This window comes from Ambystoma mexicanum, chromosome 3p (assembly GCF_040938575.1).
Source record: "Ambystoma mexicanum isolate Mex_15411 chromosome 3p, UKY_AmexF1_1, whole genome shotgun sequence".
Lineage (NCBI taxonomy): Eukaryota > Metazoa > Chordata > Amphibia > Caudata > Ambystomatidae > Ambystoma > Ambystoma mexicanum.
In genome coordinates this window covers 214234361-214254209 of record NC_090925.1, presented here as the reverse complement: position 1 = coordinate 214254209, position 19849 = coordinate 214234361, and the positions used below count along the sequence as shown (strand labels likewise).

The window sequence follows — 19849 nt, the reverse complement described above, 5'->3', positions numbered from 1 at the left end:
GCTTAGCTCACTGTGCTATCTGCCCAGCTACATATGGTATAGAATGGACCTCAGCCCCCTAAAAAGGATGGATTGCTTCCATCTTTGGTATGTCCAAGGCACTTAATGCATATGGGTAACAAACATAGAAGAATAGGCAAGGAGTTAGTGGTCCCAAAGAAGGCCTGAAACAGAATCCAAAAGTGTCAGATTGGGAACCAAGATGTCTGCTTCTATGAATGTTTCCCACATTTTGTTCACAGAATGGCAACTTCACTGAATTATTTTGTCCACTTTCTTTTACCACATAAGTAGGAGGAGACCCCCCTTCAACCGCACACTCCCCTAACTATATACCTTACCATCTACCTGTTTGTGGTTAAAAAAAGAAACAGCAAAAAAATGCACCAGAAACATATATGGAAAAGTTGGCATTCAGCAAATGTAATGTATACTGGATATTAGTGATGAGAGGATGCCTGTGATAGACAGGTCACAGGACACATCTTCAGCAGCAAATTCATCATTGCCTCCCACTGGGGCCTTACAAATACTTTTTAAAATCAGTCTCTTCGTCATCAGCAGCACATTTAAATAAAAAGCTCTTTATTAGCGGTGGCTCACTGGCTTAATCATTGTCTCTGATAATCTATTAACAGTAATTGTTAGGGGATAAGTACGTTGATAGACACTCTTGCTTTTGAAGAGCAGCGCAATGCTCCAGTTAGGCACCCAACGCTGTGCCGTCTTCCAAGACTGTTCAACAGAAAAATACCTTTTAATCTCACTTCCGTATTTTCATGTCTCTGCTGATTTGACACGCAAAAAGGGGTTTGCTTTTTTGTGAAACTTTGAATTTTCGTTAAATCAAATATCCTATTCTGCATGCCCGTGTCAAACAATAATTACAAGCAGGTGAACCTATCACTCAGATTGTTTTCCGCGGTGTCTCTAAGTTTTGAAAGTATGTTTCCAGTACCCAGAAGAGATTTGTAACCTTCTCATGAGTTTCCATTCCAATTCTTGTAGTCTCCATTCTAGATGGGTGGGGGGGGGACACTACAATCAAACTCCTACTGCTTAACATGTTTCTGTAAGTATTTATGTATCTGTCAGGTGGGTTTATTATGTAATTTGGGCACTTAAATCATCTACATAAAACAGATTATTTCTAAAAGGCAAACATTAAGAAATGTTTCTAGCAACAAGAGCTCAGGATATATGCGGCTAAGTGTCTAATTTGCAGAGTGGACTCAAATCCTGGCTTCGCCATATAGCTAAAGTGTTGGATCCTGAGAATATCATTTTATCTAACTGGCCTTATCTGCCAAAATTGGAAGTCCATAGGAGTGATTCGGCTCCCTTATATGCTACTGAAAAAACGTTCCTCATGCTGAAAGTGAAAATACGACTTTGCACATATGGGTGCGAAATGTCCATTCCACCGGAGTCCCTTGTATAGGATGTGCAGGGAAAGCAGAGCAGAAGGGAGGAGTTGCAATGGGTATTGTCAGGCTGGTGGGGGATTGGACAAGCCAAGGTGGTAAGGACAGGGGGGATAGGGTGAAGCAGACTCGGGACGTGAAGTGGGAGGTGGGAAATGTTCAGAGCGGCTGGGGTTCTGATGGTGTCCTCGGATGAGGAGGGATGAGACAGTGGGTGGTCGGGGGGAGGTGCTGAGAAAGGGACAGAGGTTGCAGGGTTGTCGCCCTGATTAGGAAGGCAAAGTGGCAGAGCTGTGGAGTTTTCAAAAACAAATCCATGTAATGAAAGATGTGCAAAGGGTAACACGCGGAATGTGCACATTGGACAGAAAAAAAGTCTCCCTCATAGTATTGCTTCATATAGGTTATATTATGTTAGCAAGTATTTTCACATCACCCATCGCCACTGTAGTGGTCTTACAGAGCCCAGACCTGCCTGATTATTAAGCGTATTATGACCCCGCAAGGGCATTGCCAGACCTTGGTCTGTGGAGAAAGAAGGCTAAGGGTGGGAAAGTGGTGATGGGAGAAGGTGGCGATGGGTTGGGAAGTAATGGTGAAGAGGGAGACTAAAGCAAACACATTCTGAGGGTACAGACAAAAGACCTGATAATGATGGAATGTGGTTGTTGTTGTAGGGATGTGTGATGATAGATATTCATGAGAAGAGGAGTCAACTGTGCCAAAACAAGGCTCTAGATCAGGATTGTCCAACTCCAGGCTTCGAAGGCCGGATACATGTCAGGATTTCAGGATCCCCCTCATTAATATTCATGAGATAAATGTGCATACAATGATTTGAAATGTATGCAAATGTTTCCTCATGAATATTAATGAGGGCTGTCCTGAAAACCCATCAGGATCCCATCCCTCGAGGCCTGGAGTTGGACAACCCTGGTCTAGATGATGTTAGTGATTGGTTGCATGATGGACTTGTGATGTGCTCAAGCAGGCCCTTGTATTATATCATAATAATGATAACTGTCCATTTAGAACAAAGAACAGAAAGAACTGTAAGAGGGAGAAAAACAGTAATCCGTCTTTTCCCTGCTATGCACCTTGTCTCTGGAACGAGTAACCAATGCAAATAATACAGGGATCTTCCATCCTACACTTCAGGAAAGTCTTGAAGACCCTACTCTTCAAAGAACATCTTGCAAATTGCTCATTGCTCCACTGTGTCATGAACCGTCACCTGCGTCCATTCTGGACTTCGTGGTCCCTGAGCCATAGAGGACTGAATGCCGTGATACTCCCAACATGGCCGCTTGATACGGAACGCAGCTTGCCAGTCTTTGTGCACCACGCTCAACGTTCTACTAAATAGACACGCCCCCGTGGCTCTGCGCGTCTCAACACTACCGCTCGCTGTAGTTGGACGTGTGTTGCCAGAGTTCGCTTGGGGCTTTCTTCCGAATCCTGATTCCTGGTTCCTTGAATCCTTTCCTTTCCTTCCTTTCCCCAAACTTACCTTTGAGTTTCTTCCTGGGTCTCCGCCTGCACTCGGGTCACGGCATTCCGTGCCTCCGAGCTCGGACATTGTTCCTTCCTGGTTCCCGTCCTGGACATCTGAACGTATCCTAGAGTTGGATTACTGTCCTCACGCTGGAAACCGAAGACGAGCACACAGGTTTATACAAATGCCAGATCGTGCAAAATAAATTATCTAAGAAGATCGCAAGCAAACAGGAAAAACAGATGAGAAGGGGAGAGACTTGTGACAGATTGAGACACCTAAAAAACGACATGGATACAGAGATGGAAGCTGCGGTTCAAGACCTCATGCGAGGTATGCAGGAACTAACCACAGAAGTCCAGAACCTTAAGGCAGAGAATGCTGCTTTAAAGCAGCTAGTCTTGTCTCGTGACTCTGCAACCAAGGAAAGTGTGTTATTGGGAGGAGTAGTGGACAAATATGATGGCTCTTCAAAGAACCTTCGTGCCTTCCTTGACTCATGTTTGGTGCACTTCACCTTCAAGCCCTACTACTTTTACACCCCCAGAGCAAAGGTGGGGTTTATGATCTCACACCTCACTGGAAACGCCTTGACCTGGGCAACCCCCCTAGTCAATTCGGGCGACGCCCTCCTGGATGTCTATGATGAGTTTGTGGAAGCCCTAAAAGCCATGTTTGACCGTGCAGAGCAGGTTTACAGTGCTCAAGAAGGACTACTTGAATTTCAACAAGGATCCCAGGATATGCTCACCTATGTGACCCGCTTTAAACAACTTGTGAAGGAAGCTGATTGGTCCCAAGAAGCCAGCTTCACCCTCTTTCGAAGAGGCCTGAATGAAGAAATAAAGGACGAGTTAGCCAGGGTAGCTTGCCCAAGCTCCTTCCAGGCCCTGATGGACCTTTCCCTACAAATCGACTTTCGAATCCAGGAAAGAAAGGCAGAGAAAAAGAAGTCTAAGTCAACGTTCCAATAGACTGCCACAGACCATCCATACAGACCAGAGCCCGCAGCGTTTCTGACCTCGGATCCAGAACCCATGCAACTGGGGGCCTTCCGTGGACCCATTACCCCACAAGAAAGGATGCGCCGGATTCACACTGGTCTGCTAGATGGGGCCCAGTTTCGGGAGAAAGGTGTCTGCTCCACATCAATTCCTTCCTTGAACTCTCCTGGACAAAATAATCTTGTGTTTCTATAGGCATTCCTATCACCTTCCAAGAAAGAATCATACCCCATCCTGCCATTAGTGGATTGCGGAGCCATGGGTATATTCATAGATCCTGATTGGGTCTCTACTCACAACATTCCACACAAAACACGAGAGATATGCAACCTGTTGAAGCTATTGATGGGAGACCCCTGTCTTCAGGACCCATAACCCTTCAAACCAAAGAGATTCTTCTTTCTATAAACCACCACCAATAGAGGATTACATTTAATATTATGCCCACTATCCAATGGTTATAGGCATGCCCTGGTTACAGAAGCATAACCCCTACACCAATTGGGCAGCAGGCTCTTTGTTTCTTGGTTCAGAACATTGTATGTCCCACTGTTTGTCCCTAGACACCTTACCAAAGTCCTCTGAAGACTCTCAAGAAATTCAGCAAAATCCAGTCACCGTCTCTAACATCATCCGGATTCCCAGGGCCTACCAAGCTTACACAGATGTATTCTCAACAGCCATCTTTCAAGCTCTACCACCCCACAGACCTGAGGATTGTGCCATCGACACTGAACCTTCAGCTGTAATTCCTTTCGGAAGAATGTTTATTTTGTCAGAACCTGAAAAAAGGGCCCTCCGGGAATACCTGGTTACCAACTTGGAAAATGGAACTATTCAACCATCCAAGTCACCGGCGGGCGCTTCCCTTTTTTTCATTCCCAAGAAGGATTCCAAGGAGCTTAGGCCATGTCTGGATTACCGTGGCCTTAACCAATGCACTCTCAAGGACCGTTATCCATTGCCTCTCATCTCAGACATCCTGGAAGCTAGATCTCAGGGGTGCCTACCATCTTATTCGTATAAAAGTAGGTGACAAATGGGAAACAGCCTTTAGAACACCCTTTGGCCATTTTGAATACTTGGTCATGCCATTTGGGCTTGCTAATGCCCCAGCAATCTTCCAATGTTTTATGGATCGGGTGTTTTCAAATATGCTGTCCCTCTTCGTCATTGTATATCTAGATGACATACTGATCTACTCAAAGGACCATTTGAAACACGAAGAGCACGTAAGGGCAGTTTTACAACGTCTACGTGAACATAAGCTCCTGGCCAAACCCGAGAAGTGTCTTTTCCATGTATCTACTGTTCACTATCTCGGATTCGTTCTTAGCCCAAAGGGGATTGGAATGGACTCTTCCAAGGTTGACTCCATTCTATCTTGGCCTGTTCCAACCACTGTAAAGCAAATTCAAGCCTTCTTGGGGCTTGCTAACTTCTACAGGAAATTTATACCAGCATTTTCTGAGATTGTGCACCCTATCGTCGCATTATCAAAGAAAGGTTGAAGTCGGAGTTCACACAAGCTCCCATCCTAGCTCAACCCGACATTGACAGACCTTGTCTTGTTGAAACTGATGCCTCTAACTACGCCATTGGCGCAGTCCTGAAACAGGAACTTGGCGACAAGTTAGAACACCCCATTGCCTATCTCTCCCGAACCTTGACCCCCAGTGAAACTCATTATTCCGTCCTGGAGAAGGAATTGTTAGCCATTCGTCAAGCCTTCACTGATTGGCGTCATCTCCTTCTGGGAGCCAAACACCCGGTACAAGTCAGCACGGACCATCGGAATCTTCAAGCCCTACAATCCCTAGAATGTAGAAATAGTCGCCAAGCCCGTTGGGCCTTCTTTTTTGCCCAATACCAATTTCAAATCCATCATTTCTCTAGAACACATAACATCATAGCCGATGCCTTATCCAGACGGCCTGATTACGAACCCCTTGAGGATCGGACCTTTCCTAAGATGTTTCCCAACACAATATTTGTTGCTCAAGCAATTACTCTCCTGGAGGATATTCAAATCCAAAATCAGTCCTCTGAACCTTGGAAGGAGTTTAAGAGAAACAATCGATGGGATCTCAAAACAAAAGACGGATATCTATTCAAGGATAATCGGTTGGTCATCTCTACTCCTGGACTGAGACAAAAGATCACAAGCCTATGTCATGATACTTTTCATTCAGGACACTGTGGCATCACCAACACCCTCCATCTAATACAAAGACAATTTTGGTGGCCAAGGATGAAGGATGATATCAAGATCTATGTCCAGACTTGTGCAGTCTGCAATCAGGACAAACATGACAATAAAAGACCCGCAGGTCTCCTGCTCCAATCAGCACTACCAACAAGACCCTGGGAAATCATTGGCACAGATTTTATCGCGGAACTCCCTTCTTCCAGAGGCTACACAACTATAATGGTTACCATTGATTTGTTCACCCATATGGCTCATTTTACGCCTCTATACAAATTACCATCCTCATCCGAACTTGCTGGGATTTTCCTAGAACACATATTCCGGCTTCATGGGCTACCTTTCAAAATCATTTCTGACCGAGGACCCCAGTACATATCCCAGTTCTGGAAACAGCTATGTCATATACTGGGAATCCAACGTGCATTGTCTTCGGGTTATTACCCACAGACCAATGGAGCTACCGAACGAGTAAACCAAACCCTGGAACAATATCTTCGTTGCTTCGCCACAAAAGTCGAGGATGATTGGTCACTCTTAATACCAGTGGCCGAATTTGCATATAACAATTCGGATCATTCTGCCATCAAGACCAGTCCATTCTTCTGTAGTCAAGGATTTCATCCTTCAGTCCTACCATCCATTCTTCCACATCCTACCCCAGTTCCTGCGGTTGATTCCTGGATTGAAACACTAATCAATGTGCACAAAGAAGCAAAGGAACACCTAGAAAAGGCCCGAAGGGACGTTAAACATTATGCTGACTCCAAAAGAAGGCATGGGCCTTCCTATTCAAGAGGCGATGAATTCTGGTTATCCTCGAAACTCCTTCCCCGTCACCTACGACCAAACAAATTGGCTCCCAGGTATTACAGGCCCTTTTCTATAAAAGAAATTGTCAATCCAGTGGCCTATCGACTCCGACTACCAGAGTCATAGAAAAGGATTCATCCAGTCTTTCACACTTCTCTGTTAAAACCATATGTTCAGCCCTCCTGAACTGCTCCAAGATCTACCCCAGTAATTGTCAATGACCAACTCGAATACGAGGTCTCCAGAATTTGTGACTCTAGGTACCGACGTGGTCAACTACAATATTTGGTCGAGTGGAAAGGGTATCCTCCCAGTGAGCGCACCTGGGAACCTGTGTCAAACATGAATGCCCCCAGACTGATTCGAAGATACCATCTTATCCATCCAGGCAAACCTGGAGGAGCTGGGCTTCAGAGGAGGCATACTGTCATGAACCGTCGCCTGCGTCCATTCTGGACTTCGTGGTCCCTGACCCATAGAGGACTGAATGCCGTGATCCTCCCTACATGGCCGCTTGATACGGAACGCAGCTTGCCAGTCTTTGCGCACCACGCTCAACGTTCTACTAAACAGACACGCCCCCGCGGCTCTTCGCGTCTCAACGCTACTGCTCGCTGTACTTGGACGTGTGTTGCCGTAGTTCGCTCTGGGCTTTCTTCCGAATCCTGATTCCCGGTTTCTTGAATCCTTTCCTTTCCTTCCTTTCCCCAAACTTACCTTCGAGTTTCTTCTTGGATCTTCGCCTGCACTCGGGTCACAGCGTTCCGTGCCTCCGAGCTCGGACATTGTTCCTTCCTGGTTCCCGTCCTGGACATCTGAACGTATCCTAGAGTTGGATTACTGTACTACTGAAGACCAGCACACAGGTTTATACAAATCCCAGACCGTGCGAAAGAAATTATCTAAGAAGGTCGCAAGCAAACAGGAAAAACAGGTGAGAAGGCTAGAGACTTGTGACACACTGATTCTTGCTACCCCCACTCTGGATTTTGCACGCCCCTTTTCCAGTTCCCTGACCCATTCTAGCTCCTCTGCTACCCATGCACCCTACTTGTAACCCCCTTAGGTCGTCCCCTTTGTACAGTGCTAAATGTTTACCAGCTAGATTGGCACTTTATAAATCCCTTATATACACACTCATATATTGCACACCCCAAAGTTATTTGTTTCTTGGCAGACTCTGGGTAACTTGTATGTGCTTCTTGTAGTGTAACTTGATAAAACTATGATATAACAAAACCCTTGAAAAAAACCTGTGAAGGTGCAGTTAGTTAAGGTGCAGTTAAGTTGTGCAGATTTAACCCTTGATATTCAATGGATGTGGGAAGTTATGACCAGCTTAACTTGGCGGGCTCCTGTTTATGTCCCCCATAATACTACCTCCCCCATAATGCCATTTTATATCATTGTGAATTCTAAAATGTATGTGCTCATGGGCTTTGCAGTGGGAACGTGCCGAGTTAAACTGGCCATGACTTCCCACATCCGCTGAATTTCAAGGGTTAAATCTGCACAACTTAACTGCACCTTAACTAAACGCATGTTCACAGGTTTTTCCAGTGAATTTCAAGGGTTTTGTTATACCATTGTTTTTTTACAGGCCACTAGCCATGGCCTTGGGGTCACGGCCGTGTCCACTGTACATGTTCCCCCAAAATGTTTCTTTTTGACCTACTAGGTGGCCACGGCCCTACATGTCTTTTGGGCCCACTAGCCAGGCCTTTTGCCCTGGTCAGTGAGTACGGCCTTCGGCCGTGCCCACTGTATCTTTTAAAACACTACCTTTCTTTCCCACTCACTCAACATGGCGGCCAGGGCCACTTTCCATCTTACTCTAATAGCGTTCTTCCAGTCCCACTAGCCATGGCCTTTGTCAATCACCAGTACCCACAGCCTTTAGCCGTGGTCACTCTACATATTGCCCCAATAGTGGCCACAACACTAGGCTTCTTTTGGGCACACTAACCACAGCCTTTCAATGTAATCCCTTGACATGGTGCACAAATGGGTTTCCTTGGGGCCCACGGCCTTTGACCATGTCCACTTTCCATATTGCACCATTCGCTATCTTAGAGTAACCCAGTAGCCATAGTCTTCAGCCACACCCATTACCCCCGACCTCACTGTAGCTGCAACATTCCACATTTTTAAAACAAACTTTCCCCCAAAACCATGGTAAGTATAACACCGATAATAGTAATGTACTACAAATAACCCTTGATATTTGTAAAATAACCCTGGTTGTTCATGTGATGCACTTTCATTCCCGATCCAATTTTTTCCCGGGTTATGAGAAAACATTTGAGTGCTGAACTTGGTCCCCAGCCCCCCACAACTCTCAAATTTCACATGGTATCCTCTTTCCTCCTCCCCATTGTGATCAATCCTGCAGAGCCATCACAGAATCCCAGCCTATAGTCTCCTCCCATGTGGCCAGGGAAAGGCATCCGCTATCTGATACTAACCTTGGGGTGGTGGCAGGGGCCAGGATCAAATGGAAGAAGGGTGTTACGGGAATGTGGTGACCCCCTCAGGAGAGGCGCAGTATTTCTCCTCTTCTGAGGATGCGGGTCTTCTCATTCCTGAGTGTTTGATGGCATGTTGCCACAGGATGATATGATGTGACATTTATAACACGCCTATACACAAGTGTTTCAAGGCGCGATGAGGCTAGGAAGGGGGAACAGAGGGAAGACAGAGACAACGATCTTACTGGGCCAGGTGACATTGAGATCACACAAGTGCAAGGGGAGGGGAAAGGTGCGGGGGAAAAGGGGAGGGGGCAGTGCAGTACATGGGAAAACAGTAAAATAAATAGAATAATAAAGCAATAAATAAAATCCGGCCAGCTGGTGACAAGTGCAAGGGTAAGTGCAGACATCAGGTGTCAAGTGCTGGCAGGGAGCTGTAGGGATATAGAAACAGTCGAAGTGTGGGTGATGCCAGGGAGGCAGTGCAGGGGTGCAACTGGTGGGTGAGGGGACCTTGGCCCGGGATCATCATAGAGTATCCAGGTGACCAGAACAGTGCAGATTCAGGCAGGAGTTCAGCAGGGGAGAGGAGGAGAGAAAGCAGAAACAAAGAGAAAGGTTTTGAGGTGCTTCCGGAAACCAGAGATGTTTTCCTCATGTTTCAGGGAGGCAGGGAGGCTGTTCCAGAGGGAGGCCCAAGCCGAAGAAAGAGATCTGAAACGAACTTGTTGCTTGGAGAAGCGAATTACCCTGAGGAAGTTGGAGGCGGATGAGTGAAGAGCTTGAGAAGGAAGATATTTAGGAAGAGAGAGTTAAAGGTATTGAGGCCCCCACCCCCAGAAGGCCTTGTGGACAATGCAGAGTTTTGAACTTAATCCTCGCAGTCACTGGGAGCCAGTGCAGTGATTTCAGTCCTGGAGAGAAACGATCCCTGGGCTTGAGGCCAAGGACAAGTCTCGCAGTCCTGTTCTGGATGAGTTGCAGAGGGCGGAGAGTAGAAGCAGGCAGATTAGAAAGAGGCTGTTGCAGTGGTCTAGCCTAGAAAGAACCAGAGCTCTGGAAACAGTGAGATTCTGGGGGAAGGAGAGGAAAGGAAGAATACCTCTGAGGAGATGCATCTGGTAGTGTGACTTCTTAGAGACGTCTGAAAAATGAGGAGAGAAGGAGAGTGTGGAGTCGAAGGTAACCCTGAGGTTTTTAGCCTCATGGGTGGGAGCAGGAAGAGGGCCAAGAGAGGCCGGCCAGAGGGTGACAGGAAAGGAGGGAGCAGGTGTGCCGGTGAGGAGAATCTCGGTCTTACTGGCATTAAGACAGAGATCATTGGCGGCACACCACTCCTGGATAGCAGACAGTCTGAGATGAGCGAAGGAGAAGAATTGGTGGAAGCTAGCCTGAAATTGAGTTGAGTTTCATCTGCAAAGCACTGATAGTTAGGGCAAAGAGCAGCAATGCGGTGGGCAAGAAGTGCCAGGTATTGGTTGAACAGCCAGGGAGAGAGGTTAGACCCCTGGGGAGGGTCTATCAGAGAGGAAAGAGGTCAGCAAAGCGAGGGTCTGATCGGTGACCCAGGCTATCACGGAGACACAGTTGAGCAGGATGGCAATGGTCAAAGGCAGAAGAGAGATCAAGTACAATGAGGACACAGAGGGTGTTGGAATCGAGGTTGGAGAGCAGGTCTTCACGGATGTTCAGGAGAGCAGTTTCCGTGCTTCGGGCAGCTCTGAAGCCAGACTGATGGTCATGGAGACAACCAACAGACTCCATGTGAAGGTTAAGCTGTGAGATGGCTAGCTTTTCTAGGAGTTTGCCCAGGAAAGGAGTGATAGAGATTGGGCGATAGTTAGCTGGGCAGGAGGGGTCGGCTGTGGGTTTCTTGAGGAGAGGGTGCACAAACGTGTGTTTCAGGGGGGAAGGGAAGACACCAGTGGCGAAGAAGTGGTTACAAAAGTCGGCCAGAGCAGGGGTCAAGGTGTCAATGCGGTCCTTGATGGTTTTGGAGGAACAGGGGTGAACCTGTTTTGATGAGACTTTCATAGATCGGACTTGTCTAGAAACCTTGTCTGGGGAGAACAAGGGAAAGGCAGGGAAGGAGGGAGGAGAGGTGGTGAAGAAGGGCCAGAGGAAGAGGAGGGAGTAGAGGGGCAGAGGGAGGGGAGGAGAGAGAGGACAGCATGTCCTGAGTTTTAGAGATGAAATGAGAAGCCAGGGCCGTGCAGAGGGTCTGGGATGGGACAGGGGAGGTAGAGACTGCAGCAGGGTTGGCCAGCTCCTTGCAGATATTAAAGAGTTTGGCTGAGTTGTTAAATGCCGCAGAGATGCAGACTTGGATATGGGCTCTCTTCTTGGTGCGGACAGAGAGCCGGTATTGCCTTTGGAGCTGGTATTGCCTTTGGAGCAGGCGGCAGGCCAGGTTGTCAGAGGATGTACCTCAAGCACGCCATTTCCTCTCAGCCTCCCTACAATTGCGTTTAAGGCTGGCGAGGTCTGAGTCATACCAGGAGTTGCACTTGGCTTTAGGCTTCAAGCGAATCCTAATGACAAGGGCAAGAACTTTGAGAGTATCAGATATATCAGAGTGGAGCATGGAGAGGGCTGTGTCCGGTTGTGAGTTAGCCAAGGGGGGAGAGGGTGGTGAGAAAGTGGTGGCGAAAGCCTCAAATGACACACGCTTCATGGGTTGGATAACCGAGAAGGTAGGTGGCAGTGCTGGAATTGGCTTGGCCTGAGGGGTGGAGAGAGTGAGCAGGGAGGAAAGGAGAAAGTGATCATTCCAGGAGAGAGGAGTGGTGAGAGGGATAGGAAGGGGAAGGTCTGTACAGATCAGAACATCCAGAGTGTGCCCTACAGAGTGAGTCAGGCCAGAGGGGAGGATGGAGAGTGAGAGAGAGTCTCAGAGTTCGCGAAAGAGTCCAGAGGAGGGACATGAAGCATCCAGGTGGATGTTAAAGTCTCCAAGAAGGAAGATTTGATCGGTCAAGACCAGGAGGGAAGAGGAGCGGTCCGCCCACTCAGAGAGGAAGGAGGAGATCTGACCAGGTGGCTGATAGATGGTAGCCACAGTAAGGGAGTAGCTAGGAGAGAGAGAGCCTGCAGACGAGGCATTCGAAAGAGGAGTAGACCTGCGTAGGAGTGACAGAGGCAGGAATCCACTCTGGGAAGATCAGGGCTACACCCCTTGTGGAACGGTTGGACCTGGGCGTGGAGAGGATCTTGTAGCAGTCAGGGAGTAGAGTGTCAAAGCTTGTGACAGAGCTGACCGTGAAACATGTCTCAGTGAGACCGAGGACATTGAGGTCAAGTTCTTCCAGGAGGCTACAGATGTCAGAGGAGTGTTTGACAGCTGAGCGAGAGTTGAGAGTGGCAATCTGGAGAAGGTTGCCGCCCTTGAAAGACTTCCGGGGAGGGGTACAGATCAGAGGTACGCCCTGCGGAGGTGTAGCAGAAGCCTGAGGGGGGCAGAAGAGGAAGGAGGTGAGGGCAAGGTAGCCAAGGAGGAGACAGCAGAGGGAGGCACGGAAGCCTTGGAGGGAATGGAGGGGACAGCAGGTGAAGGAAGGAAATTGATGAGGCGCTGGAAGCATCTATCAAAGAGGAGATGGTTGGCCTGAGGGCCTTAGACCAAGACGGTACCATTCAGGTAGACATTTATGATGGCCTTAGAGGAGTCGAAGGAGGACAGGAGGGCCTCCCACCGTGTGCCACCATTAATGGGAGAAGAAGATAGAGGAGAAAGCACAGAGACCATATGAAGAGTCCATAGGTCTGGCGAGGGAACGACAAAGAGGATGTCGGTGAGAGTTTCCTTGGAGGAGGCACTTGTATAGGTGTCAGCGATAGGGAGGCCTGGGTTGGAGACCAGGATATCCTTTTTAAACTTCTTCCTACCAGATTTAGTGAGGAGAATAGGATAGTCGATAGAGAAGCAGTTAGAAAAGATAGGAGAGACAGAGAGCACCATAGAGTAGGTGGGGAGAGGAGAGAAGAGGAAGGGGGTAGCGAGGGGAGTACACTAGGGAAGGATGCAGGGCGGAGTGCAAGCAGACGAGACCGAGAGAGACAAGACAATAGTAGACAATTGGACAAGACGATAGGCGCTCAAACAATGGTAGAATTTAGGTACATGAATGCTTTGCTAGGAAGTCAAAACCACAGAATGGCACAAACCTTCACGATGCAATTTTAAACCAGGAGAAAAAGTACACCTAAGTCTGAGAGTCCTGAATAAGGGGAAAAGGCCTAGGTTTCACAGTGCAATTTTAAATACTTTCACAATGCAATTGTAAAGTACTTTCACAATGCAATTTTAAACCAGGAGAAAGCACACCTAAGTCTGAGAGTCCTGAATAAGGGGGAAAATGCCCAGGTTTCACAATGCAATTTTAAATACTTTCACAATGCAGTTTTAAAATACTTTCACAATACCTCCCCTCCTGGGTTTACTCAAGGTGAGATGTGTGAGATCCCTTTTTTTTTGTAAATATGAACATGATGTATACAGGGAACAGGGAGATACTGCAACTACTTTTAGTGGTTATGATTTTACATTAGGTTTGGATAAACCTAAGAGAAGACCATTCCCTTCTTTAAAACCTGCCCTTAAAAATATATCCTATAAAACATTTAAACAGAGTCGATTAAATAATCCTACAACAACTAAGAACATTATGGACTTCATGTCCCATAATGCTCTTAGAACTGAGACGAGGGAGAGGGGCACAGAGTCAATTGAACCATAGAAAGTGGTCTAATTGTGCTAATGACCCACACCTGAGTGGGACTTTTTAATATGTAAAGGCCTGTCATGTGCTGTTCAGTAAAAAGCTGTGGAAGAAGCAGCAGGAGGTAGCAGAGGCTGGAACCGCTGCATTGCCATTTGCGGGACGCCGTGTAAGCAAAGTGGAGGAGGTCAGCGGATCAGACTAATGCAGAGGACGCGCAGCGGGAAACAGTGTGAAGACTGGCTGTCCCAGAGGAGAGAGAAACTCTCTGTGTCCTGCCTTGCACTCCAGTGAAACGTTCCCACCAGAGAGCGTATGGAGCAAACAGTGCTACACTGACAGCCAGGGTGGGCGTAGATAAGCTACTCAGAGCTGTCAGATGTCGGAACGGCCCCGGTGTGGGAAAAAGCAGAAACAGCGAGTCCAAACGGAGATGCCAGGACATACTGGTGAGTTGGCCTATTAGAGGTAACCTATGGGCATACATAGACGTTTTGAATAACAAACTTTTACATTGAAGCGAACAGGAGAATATTGTAACAGACATTGTCAAAGCCAAAATGGGGCAACAGCTGAGCAAAGCGAATGTGATCTCCCGAAGAAGAGATATGGAATCAGAGGATATATTGACACGCATTGTCCAAGCCAAAAGGGGACAATAAACAAGCACAGTGAATACCACTTTCCGAAAGAGGGACGTCCAATAAAGGGACAGTATAACCCGCATTGCCAAAGTCAAAGAAAGCTGAAAGTAACACCAAGGAAATTAGAATTTAGCAGTCCCAGTTACCTTTTGGAAGAAAGTTGTAATATATGTTGCCAGTAGGTTGTGCAAAAAGAAATCAAAGACAGCAGGAGACAAGCCTACCTTATAGAAGGAATCAAGGGGGAGAGAACTGTGACCTGCATTGCCTAGGGAAAATAGATCAAAGTGATAATCATTGTCCTTTTGTACAGCATGTATGTGAAAGAAGTTGTCCAATTGTGCTGCAAGTCAAAAGACTTACCCAAGAAGCTGTTGTTGGTTTAACTTCCCCCATTGAAGAGTTAAGTGTGGAAAGTTTAGAACAAACCTCACCACAGAGTACAAATCATAGTAGTAGGAGCTTTATCCTGGCAGGCGAGTACACCAGGAAAGGGACAAATAGTGGTTAGTCCTGGCAGGTGAGTTGACCACAAAGAAGAATATTGAAGTACTGTGTCTCTGGTACAAGGTTCTGAAGGTTTTGGTGGAAAAGAGGTTTCAACTCCACTACTGTTTTTTGATAAACTGTTGTATAACCATCCTGACTAAAGTATAACTTGCTGATTGAACCATCCTGATTACATTGTTGTTTATGGAGAAAAAAGGCAATGGGATAGAAAGTGAATGGTTTTTGAGAAAATAACTCTTTACATTAACTTTTCAACTTGATCTATGAAGAGAGAGTCTTTTGTGGTTTGCCAAGCAGATGGCTGTGAAAACTTTAACAATTGTCTTAAGAGTAAGAAAACTTGGTAGTCACATTGCCAAGTGAAGGTCATACGAGAGGAAAATAGCTGTGTACTCTACTTGGAGTGGAGCTTAACTAGTGAAAAGAACATTCCTACAATTGAACTTTGGTTTGAAACATCCTGAATTGATCCCGGGGAAGGGGATCCAACCCTGCACACAAGGATTTCTGTTTTCTTTATGGTTTAAATTGTATGTTATTTTATGAAGTTGAAACCGCCATATAATTCCTGTATGAGATTTGTTGTATGTATTAGAGTGAGGGACAATAGCAAAACAAAAGAATTGATGGCTGGAAGGTTTAGAATAAATCTTGACCTCTGGCATTGCTCTGGGCAACCCTCCAGACCATCGTTCTTCGCCTGCCAAGCCATTACAAAAGGGGAAAAACCATATGCAAATCAGGCTTGGTCCCACCCCCAAAGGGGTAGTCCAGCCCAAACTGCTAGGTCACATCCCTTTTGCACGAGACCACAAGCATCCCCAGACATGTTTCACCCTAAGTTACTAGGGGAATCCAGACGTGGACCCCTTGCTCACTATTCTTAGAGAGGCACAGCTCCTCCCTACTGATGAGGTCCAACCAGACCGAAACACGTGTCTGTGGATGCTGTTGGTACTCTTGTTCAGAGGAGAATTGCCTAGCATTTCGGTGCTGGACTGCCCCAGGGCAGGACAAAGACTGATATGTTTAGGATATTTCTTCTCTGTGAAAGATAGTGAGCTAAAGACTCTGGGTAAGTCTCTCGCAACCAGGACTAATGTCTGGCAGAGGGACTCCCAGGACCCCCCTTGTTAATTTGCATATGCAAGTAACTTTTGGTCTCACCCTAAGTTACTAGGGGAATCCAGACGTGGACCCCTTGCTCACTATTCTTAGAGAGGCACAGCTCCTCCCTACTGATGAGGTCCAACCAGACCGAAACACGTGTCTGGGGATGCTGTTGGTACTCTTGTTCAGAGGAGAATTGCCTAGCATTTCGGTGCTGGACTGCCCCAGGGCAGGACAAAGACTGATATGTTTAGGATATTTCTTCTCTGTGAAAGATAGTGAGCTAAAGACTCTGGGTAAGTCTCTCGCAACCAGGACTAATGTCTGGCAGAGGGACTCCCAGGACCCCCCTTGTTAATTTGCATATGCAAGTAACTTTTGGTCTCACCCTAAGTTACTAGGGGAATCCAGACGTGGACCCCTTGCTCACTATTCTTAGAGAGGCACAGCTCCTCCCTACTGATGAGGTCCAACCAGACCGAAACACGTGTCTGGGGATGCTGTTGGTACTCTTGTTCAGAGGAGAATTGCCTAGCATTTCGGTGCTGGACTGCCCCAGGGCAGGACAAAAACTGATATGTTTAGGATATTTCTTCTCTGTGAAAGATAGTGAGCTAAAGACTCTGGGTAAGTCTCTCGCAACCAGGACTAATGTCTGGCAGAGGGACTCCCAGGACCCCCCTTGTTAATTTGCATATGCAAGTAACTTTTGGTCTCACCCTAAGTTACTAGGGGAATCCAGACGTGGACCCCTTGCTCACTATTCTTAGAGAGGCACAGCTCCTCCCTACTGATGAGGTCCAACCAGACCGAAACACGTGTCTGGGGATGCTGTTGGTACTCTTGTTCAGAGGAGAATTGCCTAGCATTTTGGTGCTGGACTGCCCCAGGGCAGGACAAAGACTGATATGTTTAGGATATTTCTTCTCTGTGAAAGATAGTGAGCTAAAGACTCTGGGTAAGTCTCTCGCAACCAGGACTAATGTCTGGCAGAGGGACTCCCAGGACCCCCCTTGTTAATTTGCATATGCAAGTAACTTTTGGACTCACCCTAAGTTACTAGGGGAATCCAGATGTGGACCCCTTGCTCACTATTCTTAGAGAGGCACAGCTCCTCCCTACTGATGAGGTCCAACTAGACCGAAACACGTGTCTGGGGATGCTGTTGGTACTCTTGTTCAGAGGAGAATTGCCTAGCATTTCGGTGCTGGACTGCCCCAGGGCAGGACAAAGACTGATATGTTTAGGATATTTCTTCTCTGTGAAAGATAGTGAGCTAAAGACTCTGGGTAAGTCTCTCGCAACCAGGACTAATGTCTGGCAGAGGGACTCCCAGGACCCCCCTTGTTAATTTGCATATGCAAGTAACTTTTGGTCTCACCCTAAGTTACTAGGGGAATCCAGACGTGGACCCCTTGCTCACTATTCTTAGAGAGGCACAGCTCCTCCCTACTGATGAGGTACAACCAGACCGAAACACGTGTCTGGGGATGCTGTTGGTACTCTTGTTCAGAGGAGAATTGCCTAGCATTTCGGTGCTGGACTGCCCCAGGGCAGGACAAAGACTGATATGTTTAGGATATTTCTTCTCTGTGAAAGATAGTGAGCTAAAGACTCTGGGTAAGTCTCTCGCAACCAGGACTAATGTCTGGCAGAGGGACTCCCAGGACCCCCCTTGTTAATTTGCATATGCAAGTAACTTTTGGTCTCACCCTAAGTTACTAGGGGAATCCAGACGTGGACCCCTTGCTCACTATTCTTAGAGAGGCACAGCTCCTCCCTACTGATGAGGTCCAACCAGACCGAAACACGTGTCTGGGGATGCTGTTGGTACTCTTGTTCAGAGGAGAATTGCCTAGCATTTCGGTGCTGGACTGCCCCAGGGCAGGACAAAGACTGATATGTTTAGGATATTTCTTCTCTGTGAAAGATAGTGAGCTAAAGACTCTGGGTAAGTCTCTCGCAACCAGGACTAATGTCTGGCAGAGGGACTCCCAGGACCCCCCTTGTTAATTTGCATATGCAAGTAACTTTTGGTCTCACCCATAGTTACTAGGGGAATCCAGACGTGGACCCCTTGCTCACTATTCTTAGAGAGGCACAGCTCCTCCCTACTGATGAGGTCCAACCAGACCGAAACACGTGTCTGGGGATGCTGTTGGTACTCTTGTTCAGAGGAGAATTGCCTAGCATTTCGGTGCTGGACTGCCCCAGGGCAGGACAAAGACTGATATGTTTAGGATATTTCTTCTCTGTGAAAGATAGTGAGCTAAAGACTCTGGGTAAGTCTCTCGCAACCAGGACTAATGTCTGGCAGAGGGACTCCCAGGACCCCCCTTGTTAATTTGCATATGCAAGTAACTTTTGGTCTCACCCTAAGTTACTAGGGGAATCCAGACGTGGACCCCTTGCTCACTATTCTTAGAGAGGCACAGCTCCTCCCTACTGATGAGGTCCAACCAGACCGAAACACGTGTCTGGGGATGCTGTTGGTACTCTTGTTCAGAGGAGAATTGCCTAGCATTTCGGTGCTGGACTGCCCCAGGGCAGGACAAAGACTGATATGTTTAGGATATTTCTTCTCTGTGAAAGATAGTGAGCTAAAGACTCTGGGTAAGTCTCTCGCAACCAGGACTAATGTCTGGCAGAGGGACTCCCAGGACCCCCCTTGTTAATTTGCATATGCAAGTAACTTTTGGTCTCACCCTAAGTTACTAGGGGAATCCAGACGTGGACCCCTTGCTCACTATTCTTAGAGAGGCACAGCTCCTCCCTACTGATGAGGTCCAACCAGACCGAAACACGTGTCTGGGGATGCTGTTGGTACTCTTGTTCAGAGGAGAATTGCCTAGCATTTCGGTGCTGGACTGCCCCAGGGCAGGACAAAGACTGATATGTTTAGGATATTTCTTCTCTGTGAAAGATAGTGAGCTAAAGACTCTGGGTAAGTCTCTCGCAACCAGGACTAATGTCTGGCAGAGGGACTCCCAGGACCCCCCTTGTTAATTTGCATATGCAAGTAACTTTTGGTCTCACCCTAAGTTACTAGGGGAATCCAGAGGTCTCACCCTAAGTTACTAGGGGAATCCAGACGTGGACCCCTTGCTCACTATTCTTAGAGAGGCACAGCTCCTCCCTACTGATGAGGTCCAACCAGACCGAAACACGTGTCTGGGGATGCTGTTGGTACTCTTGTTCAGAGGAGAATTGCCTAGCATTTCGGTGCTGGACTGCCCCAGGGCAGGACAAAGACTGATATGTTTAGGATATTTCTTCTCTGTGAAAGATAGTGAGCTAAAGACTCTGGGTAAGTCTCTCGCAACCAGGACTAATGTCTGGCAGAGGGACTCCCAGGACCCCCCTTGTTAATTTGCATATGCAAGTAACTTTTGGTCTCACCCTTAGTTACTAGGGGAATCCAGACGTGGACCCCTTGCTCACTATTCTTAGAGAG

The 19849-nt window shown here is 47.3% G+C and overlaps 1 protein-coding gene across 4 annotated transcripts in view; it reads left to right on the top strand.

Moving 5' to 3' along the window:
* Positions 1-19849, top strand: part of IFFO1 (intermediate filament family orphan 1) — a 264382-nt gene that overhangs the window by 210254 nt on the left and 34279 nt on the right. The gene's annotated exons all lie outside the window — the stretch shown is intronic.